General features: G+C 43.9%; 1 pseudogene across 1 annotated transcript; it reads left to right on the top strand.

Annotated features, from left to right (window-relative positions):
- The first annotated feature begins 3,463 nt into the window (after positions 1–3,463).
- Positions 3,464–7,778, top strand: LOC144340821 (protein RCC2 pseudogene; annotated as a pseudogene). The gene has a single exon (XR_013417265.1). The product of XR_013417265.1 is annotated as a protein RCC2 pseudogene (transcript).
- Positions 7,779–9,196: the final 1,418 nt, after the last annotated feature.

Genomic DNA, 9,196 nt, shown 5'->3' with positions numbered 1-9,196 from the left:
CTCCCAAATGTCTGTTTCCAACATCTGGAACTGGTCCATAGGGGATCTGGAAGGTGAAGTCTTCCCTCTTCTCTAAGACCCAAACAAAAATTAGAAATCATGATACTGGCTAAAAATGTTTTCTGTCCCCTCCATCAAACACATTAAATCCCATAATAAATTGGGTCACTATCTGTTGAGATTTTCACTTCAAAAGCTAGCCATTGTTAAACACACCCTTCCTTCAATATAATAAACAGTAATCTATTTCTTTGTTAGAGTAAATCTGACAGCAGTAGGACGCCAATTATCATGGTTAACCTAATAAAAACTTCAGGTATAACTCTGGACCCAGACATCAAATACAAATATATATGTAAACATTATATATATATGTAAATATATGAAAATATGTGTTTTTTTTACTTTTGTGTCTTAGAACAGTAGGAAATAGCACAAAATACATTAGAAAACACGGTAAGAACAAAGCCTATTGTATAGAAGCAGCTGGCTGAAAGTAATGCTCATGCCTGAAATCCCAGGACCTTGGGAGGCCAAGGTGAGAGGATTGCTTGAACTCAGGAGTTTGAGACCAGACTGGGCAACATAGTAGACCCCATCTCTACCAAAAACGTAAAAATTAGCCAGGCGTAGTGGCTCACGCCTGTAGTCCCAACTACTCGGAAGGCTGAGGTGGGAGGATCACTTGAGCCCAGGAGGTTGAGGCTGTTGTAAGCTGTGATCATGCCACTGCACTCCAGCCTCGTCAACAGAGCAGCAAGACTCTGTCTCAAAATAAATTAATAATAATAAAAAAAAGACTGCTGATCCATATTCTGAAATATATAAGGATAAAATACGATAAAATTAAGACAGAAAAAATAACCTTATTGTGAGATTAAGGTGCTATGTTGTTATATATACTATACTCTGAAAATATTCAACCATTTACACTAACATCACTTGTGAGAGATGTGAATCAGATAATGAAAAGGGATGCATAAGAGAAAACTAATAATCAGAATAAATATTGTTAATACTCTGAGTTAGAGCGTTAGAGCGTTTTGTGGTGAAATAACCTTCACATTCTCCTCAATTAACCAGCCCTTTCACAGTAAGGGAGGAAATAGGAATCAGAACACATACATAACTGCATGTATCATGTAAAATTGGTAATTATAATAAAAACTTCCATTTAATGGTACTCCATGGTTCAGAGTACTTCTATGTACTCTCCTAAAAGTAATTATATTTTGAATTCATACTGTGTATGTCCTCTAAAGTGCTGAGGGTACCTTTACATATACAATTTAAGCAAGCAAAACTTACCCAGGGAAAGGCAACATAGTGTCAGTGAAATGCAAGTAGGAATTATTTGCAGTGTATTCCAGGACACCAGTGAATTCAACATTCAGACTTTCAGAAAATCAAAACCTGATTTAAAGAGAAATGGGAACGTGGTGGGCAAGTAAAAGATATGGATGTTGGGATATATGCAGGAAACCAAAAAATAAACATATATTCAGAAAAGTGGCATTTTGGTCAAGCATGGTGGTTCACACCCGTAATCCCAGCACTTTGGGAAGTTGATGCAGATGGATCCCTTGAGGCCAGGAGTTTGAGAACAGCCTGGCCAACATGGCAAAACCCCATCTCTATTAAAAATACAAGAAAAAAAATTACCTGGGTGTGGTGGCACACGCCTGTAATCCTGGCTACTCGGGAGGCTGAGGCACGAGAATCGCTTGGACCTGGGAGGTGGAGGTTGCAGTGAGCCAAGATCATGCCACTGCACTCCAGCCTGGGTGACAGGGTGAGACTCTGTCTTAAAACAAACAAACAAACAAAAACCTGGCATTTTGATTATCTGAAAGGGTTCTTAGTTTCTGGGAGCCTCAAGTGTTCATTGGCTGGTATTAAATAGATGGCCTTATCCCTGTGTATTCACATTGTCTTCTCTCTCTAAGGGTCAGTTTCTGTGACAAAATTTCCCCTTTTTATAAGGACTCAATCATATTAGATTAGGGCCCATCCTAATGACCTCATCTTAACTTGATCATTGGCAAAGATCCTATTTTCCAAATCAAGTCATATGCACAAGTACCGGGGGTTAGAACTTCAACATCTTTTGAGGGGACACTTTAAACTCATTAAAGGAGGATACAATAGGCCGAGCCCAGTGGCTCACACCTGTAATCCCAGCACTTTGGGAGGCCAAGGTGGGCAGATCATGAGGTCAGGAGTTTGAGACCAGCCTGGCCAATATGGTGAAGCCCCGTCTCTAATAAAAAAACAAAAAAGAAAAAAGAAAAAACTAGTCAGGCATGGTGACGCACACCTGTAGTCCCAGCTACTCAGGAGGCTGAGGCAGGAGAATCGCTTGAACCAAGGAGGCAGAGGTTGCGGTGGAGATTGTATCACTGCATTCCACCTTGGGCAATCTCAAAAAAAAAAAAAAAAAAAAAAAGGAGGATACAATAGAAGAAAGAAACTGAATACAGGTATGACACCTACTGCCCTGCTTTTCTATTCCCCAAAACCGTGGAACCCAGTAAACTGCTGTGAAACTTGGAGTAATTTTCTGGAAGTGGTGCTGATATTCTGGCATACAGTATGTTGTTTGTTTCTGCTGAATGCTTTTTAAAAAGAGAGGGCTTCATAATAAAGAAATTTTTGTTCTGGTATTCTTTTGAGTTTGTTTATTAATAACAGGATTTTATGTAGTTAACAATAGGAATTTTATACTTCAGGCTGTACCAAAGTCTACAAGTCAAACAACAGGGACAACAAATAAGTCAACAGATAACTCCTAACTTTAAATAGTCATTTCCAGGCTAGGTGCGGTAGCTCATGCCTGTAATCCCAGCACTCTGGGAGGCCAAGGCGGGTGGAATACCTGAGGTCAGGAGTTTGAGACTAGCCTGGCCAACATGGCGAAACCCCGTCTCTAGTAAAAATACAAAAATTAGCCGGGCATGGTGGCAGGCACCTGTAATCCCAGCTACTCAGGAGGCTGAGACAGGAGAATTGCTTGAACCCAGGAGGCAGAGGTTGCAGTGAGCCGAGATCAAGCAACTGTACTCCAGCCTGGGTGACACAGCAAGACTTCATCTCAAAAAAAAAAAGAGAAAAATAGTAATTTCCAAAGACACAGATTTCTTACATTTTATTTTATTTTTGACCCATAATTTTGCATACTTATGGGACACAGTGTGATCTTTAAATACAGGTATGCATTGTGAAATGATCAAATCAGGGTAACTGGCTTACCTTCGCTTCAAACATTTATCATTTCTTTGTCATAAGAACATTCAAAACTTCTCATTATTTTGAAATATTCACTATTGTCAAATATAGTCAAAAATAGGACACCAGACCTTATTTCTTCAAACTAGCTGCAATCGTATACCCGTTCACTAACCTCTCCTCATTTCCCCATCCTCCCTATCTACCCGACCCCACCGTGACCCTCTGGTAACCACTATTCTGCTATATTTCTAGGAGATCAGCTTTTAAAAATTCCTCCAAGAAGGGGCAGCTGGCACATGGCGACACCAAGAGAGTGAAAGCCCCCAGACTCTTTGAGGGTCTCAGCCACGAAGTGATCGTGTCTGCAGCATGTGGGCGGAACCACACCTTGGCCTTGACAGAAACCGGCTCTGTGTTTGCCTTTGGGGAGGACAAGATGGGGCAGCTGGTCCTTGGCAACCAGACAGACCCTGTCCACAGCCCCGCGCAGATAATGTACAATGGCCAGCCAATTACCAAAACAGCCTGTGGGGCTGGATTTAGTACGATAATAGACTGCAAAGGAAACCTCTGTTCCTTTTGGGTGCCCTGAATATGGTCAGCTGAGACACAACTCAGATGGGAAGTTCATTGCCTGGCCACAGCAGATAGAATACGACTGCAAACTGGTGCCCTGGCAAGTGGCCATCTTCATCGAGAAGACCAAAAATGAACAGATGCCGCCTGTACCAAACGTGGTTGTGCAAGACGTGGCCTGTGGCGCTAACAACACACTGGTTCTGGACTCCCAGAAGCAAGTCTTCTCCTGGGGCTCCGGTGGCTATGGCAGTTTGGGCCATGCAGAGCAGAAGGATGAGATGGTCCCCTGCCTGGTGAAGCTGTTTGACTTTTCTGGATGTGGGGCGTCCCAGATCTATGCTGGTTACACCTGCTCCTTTGCCATCAGTGAAGTGGGTGGTCTGTTTCTCTGGGGGGCCACCAACACCTCCCATGAATCTACCGTGTACCCAAAAGCAGTGCAGGACCTCTGTGGCTAGAGAACCCAGAGCCTGGCTTGTGGGAAGAGCAGCATCACTGTGGCCGCCAATGAGAGTACCATCAGCTGGGGCCTGTTGCCCACCTTCGAGGAACAGGGCTACAGGGACCACAAGCTCAAGTCTTCCACTGCAGCCCAGGAGGTGAAGACTCTGGATAGCATTTTCTCAGAGCAGGTCGCCAAGCGCTACTCACACTTCTTGGTGATAGCAAGAGACAAACGCGAGACCGAGAAAGAGAAGATCAAGAAACTGCCAGAATAAAACTCCCCAACCCTCTGATACTCCCAGAGACTCCTCCAACTCCACACTTCTCGCAGCAGATGTCATTTCCATGAGCACTGGGAAGTGAAGTCAAACTAGGAATTTTAAAAAGCAAAAGTTGCTGGGCGCAGTGGCTCAGGCCTGTAATCCCAGCACTTTGGGAGGCTGAGGCAGGCAGATCACCTGAGGTCAGGAGTTCAAGACCAGCCTGGCCAATGTAATGAAACCCTGTCTCTACTAAAAACACAAAAAATTAGCCAGGCATGGTGCCTTGCACCTGTAATCCCACCTACTCGGGAGGCTGAGGCAAGAGAATCACTTGAACCCAGGAGGCAGAGGTTGCATTGATCTGAGATCGCACCACTGCACTCCAGCCTGGGTGACAAGAGCAAAACTCCTTCTCAAAAAAAAGCAGAATTTGACCAAAGATGCATTTTTGTTTAGGCTCCCTGAGGTTCCGTTTTACAAGCCATCCAACATTAACTACCTTTTTTTCTGTATGCTTTCCAAAGTATGCTTTTTCCTCTTAATGTTGAATTAAAGTATTTGCTCATAGTTGACTTACTATTCCTACAAAAGAGGCAGAAACTTTGAGCCATCTAGGTTTTTTTTTAAGTTTTTTCTTTCTTCCTCTCCTAAATACACTCCCCAAAACACCCCTTTCCAGTTATAATTAGCATCATGATCCAAGCGGATGCTACATGGAAGAGGAATTGCCATTTACTCAGAAAAAATGCCCCTTACAGGAACTGGCAGCAGCCAGCTAGGCAAAGTTGGTCCCCACCGGCTGGCCTCCATCCAAAATCACACTCGCGGGCTTCAGAAGCATCCGTGACACTCCTTTCCCGCTTTTTCTTGCACATCAGCAGAGGCCGGTGTCAGTTCTGATTGAGGCCAGTATCGGTTCTCTTTCTCCCCCTTGCTGCCTATAGCCCACAGCCTTCTGGCTGCGCCATTATAGAATCTGCCGTGTCCCTCCTGGTAGGGGTGTTGGGGGTCTCTGTTTAGCATTTATACCTACTTTGGCTGTAAAAGAAGTCCAAATGAAAATCAGGTGATGGTGGAACCATGGGACTTGGGGGTGGGGCAGAGGTGGGAACATTTGTATCAGTTGAGTTAGCTTCGTGGCTCCCTGTGGGGCCAGGGCTGAGCCTTGTCACACACACTCACCAGTTAGAGATTGATCAGCCAGCAGTCAAGTGCATTCTCTGGTCCTTGCAAGAAGGATCAGTCCTGTCCGTACCAGCCCTGTGCAAGACGTGCTTTGGTCCCCTTTTCTCTCCCGACTGGATCCTGCCTCTCACGGGCCATCCTGTTGCTGAGACTCAGGGTACCTTTCTGCTGACCCAGCTCCCTCTAGTCTTGGCTCTGGTACCAAATAGTCGGGATTACCGAAGAGTCCCCTTTGTCGCGTGTCAGCACGGATGCTGTGACTGCCAACCGCGTCCCCATCAAGTGCTCATGCCCGAGCTTGCCGCCCTGTGCGCTGTGCTGGGTGACTAACGAGGTGCCTTTCCTGGAACCCTCCTCTCACCTGGACCCAAGACAGGTGACAGCTCTGGCTGGGGCTTTTGGTTTCCAGAGGGTCTAGACTGGTTTGGGTGCTTTAAAATAGATATTTAGTTCAGTGGTGCTAATGGGGGAGATGGGAATAGAACTTAAGTGTGAAACTTGGGTGGATGGGGGTTAAATATTGGTCTCTTCAAGGTTCGTTTGTTTGTTTGTTTTTCTTTTGTTGTTGTTACCACTTATCACTGTCTCTATGTTAAAATGCCAAAAACGATCTAGTTGTTGCTTTTTTCCCAAGTTTCCACCCCAGTCGCTCCTTACCATGACTCCTGCTGGTGGAGGGTAGGTAGCAGTGTCTGTCCTGGCAGTCCAAAGGCCCTGTCGGAGGAGACTGGCCTGCATCTCTCTAAGACCTAGTCTGACACCATGCTTATCTCTTGTTCTGTGTTCAATCAGTAGTCCAGGGGAGCTCTTCCGCCACTTCAGAGCTTTGTTAAACTAACCTAATTTGTCCAAATCACCCCCAAACCACCATCTCTGACTCAAGTTTCCATGCAACTGCCCAATCTGTTTCTCTGGACAGGTCTCTTTCCTGGAACACAGGCCAAGCATGTGTTGCTCCTCGCATCCTTGAGGTCTCTCCTTTGAGTCGTGGTCACCGAGAGGGTTGAGGAAGCAGCACCCGAGGTCCCAGCCTTTGCAGGAGCCGCCTTGGGCAGAGCTGGGCTTAGATCTTCTGGTGGCCTCATGTAAACCCGACAGCCAGGCTCTTCTAGAACCCTTGCCAGGGACTGGAGCAGGAAACGGACCTTCGAAGTGAAGACTGCCATGTCTGACACCTCCTTTTGGCTTAGACTGAAAAATGAATTTCCTAATGGGTTAAATCCCTTAAAACAAGGAGTTGCGGGGAAGGACGTCATGCACTCCTAGAGAAAGGTACTCAGTTGCCCGGCTGGGAAGGTGCTTTGCACTGACCCCGTGGGCATCTGACTGGTCTTCCAGCTCAGGAAAAAGAATTTGAAAGAGGCTTAGAGTGAAGGGGAATCAAAGAGGAGGTTGTGATTTGGTCGAAGGTGCCTGGTTTAGCGCTGCAATTATTTCGTGTGTGTGTGTGTGTGTGTGTGCGTGTGTGTGTGTGTGTGTGTATATATATATATATAAATTTCTTGGAGTGAACATTTTAAACAATTTTTTTTTGAGACATAGTCTCACTCTGTTGCCCAGGCTGTAGTACAGTGGTGCGATCTCCACTCACTGCAACCTCCACCTGCCTGGTTCAAGTGATTCTCCTGCTTCAGCCTCTTGAGTAGCTGAGATTACAGGCTCCTGCCACCATGCCTGGCTAACATTTGTATTTTTAGTAGAGACGGGGTTTCTCCATGTTGGCCAGGCTGGTCTCGGCTTCCCAAAGTGCTGGGATTACAGGCGTGAGCCACCATGCCCGCTTTCACCCATTTTTTAAAATTATATTATTGGTTTTCTTGGTATTGAACTGTGTGAGTTTCTTACATATTCTTAGACATTAACCACTGGTCAGATGCAGTTATTTATTGTTTCTTTTGTTGTGCAGCTTTTCAGTTTTGTATACTTCTATTTGTTTATTTTTGCTTTTATTGCCTATAAGTTTGAACTGTTATCCAAAAAAATCTTTGCCCAGAGCAGTGTTATAAAGCATTTCCCCAGGGTTTGCTTCTAGTAGTTTCATAGTTTCAGTACTTATATTTAAATCCTTTAATTTTTTTTTTTTTTGAGAGAGAGTCTCATCGCCCAGACTGGAGTGCAATGGCATGAACACGGTTCACTGAAGCCTCGATCTCTAGGGCTCAAGCAATCCTCCCAACTCAGTCTCCCAAGTAGCTGGAACTACAGGCACGTGCCACCATGCCTGGCTAATTTTTTTTTAATTTTTCATAGAAAAGCGGTCTTGCTCTGTTACTCAGGCTGGTCTCGAACTCCTGGCCTCAAGCAATCTCCCCACCAAAGCCTGCCAAACTGCTGGGATTATAAGGGTGAGCCACCATGCCTGGCCTACATTTATATTTAATCCATTTTGACCTGATTTTTGCATATGCTGAGAAATGGGGGTCTCTTCAATAAACGGTGGTAGAAAAATTGGACATTCACATGCACCATTTATTGAAGAGACTGCCTTTATTGAAGACACTAACTTTATTGTCGAGACTACCACCATTTATTGAAAAGACTGCCTTTTCCCCAATGTGTGTTTGTGATGTCTTCATTGGAAATTAGTTGGCTATAACTGTGTGAATTTCTTTCTTTGTCCTCTATTCTGTTCCACTGGTGATGTGTCTACTTTTATGCCAATACCATGCTGTTTTGGTTATTACTATAGCTTTGTAATATATTTTGAAGTCAGTTTTAAAAACAAAGATGGTTTTTTATTTCTGTATTTATTTATTTATTTTGAGACAGAGTCTCACTCTGTTGCCCAGGCTGGAGTGCAGTGGTGTGATCTTGGCTCACTAAAACCTCTGCCTCCCGGGTTCAAGCTGTTCTCCTTCCTCAGTCTCCTGAGTAGCTGGGACTACAGCCACGCACCACCATGCCCAGCTAATTTTTATATTTTTAGTAGAGATGGGGTTTCACCATGTAGGCCAGGCTGGTCTCGAACTCCCGACCTCAAGTGATCTGCCCGCCTCAGCCTGCCAAAGTGCTGGGATTACAGGCATGACCCACTGTGCCCAGCATGCACAGTTTTTAAATTACAAAAATGCCAATGTGTAAACCCCGTTAGATTCCACAGCCCACTCATGTAGCTTTACTCCCTAGAGAGTAATATATAACAATGTATTTTCTTCTCCAAGATTTCTCACATGTTAATTTTTTAATGCCAAAGAAAAGATTACATAAAAAATAAAAACAATGCAAAAGAGCATGTAATTTTAGTATTTTTCACTATTTAATAATTCCATTAAATGTTAATTTTTTAATAAAGTTATATTATAACTTTGTTTCATGAAGTTATAATTTCATTGTAAATTAAAAACCCTTACATTGGTGGTGTTATGCAATGAACTAAAAAAGTTATCTCTCTGAATATTTAGAGTCTCATTAATAATTAACAAGAGCACTGGGTTTACTATTAGTGAGTAACTGGTTTACAAAAAGGATCAAGACACGTTTATGTAAAACCAAATAGT

The sequence above is a fragment of the Macaca mulatta genome, chromosome 5 (genome assembly GCF_049350105.2).
Source record: "Macaca mulatta isolate MMU2019108-1 chromosome 5, T2T-MMU8v2.0, whole genome shotgun sequence".
Lineage (NCBI taxonomy): Eukaryota > Metazoa > Chordata > Mammalia > Primates > Cercopithecidae > Macaca > Macaca mulatta.
Note: the sequence above shows the minus strand (reverse complement) of the source record. Positions and strands in the feature narration are given on the sequence as shown.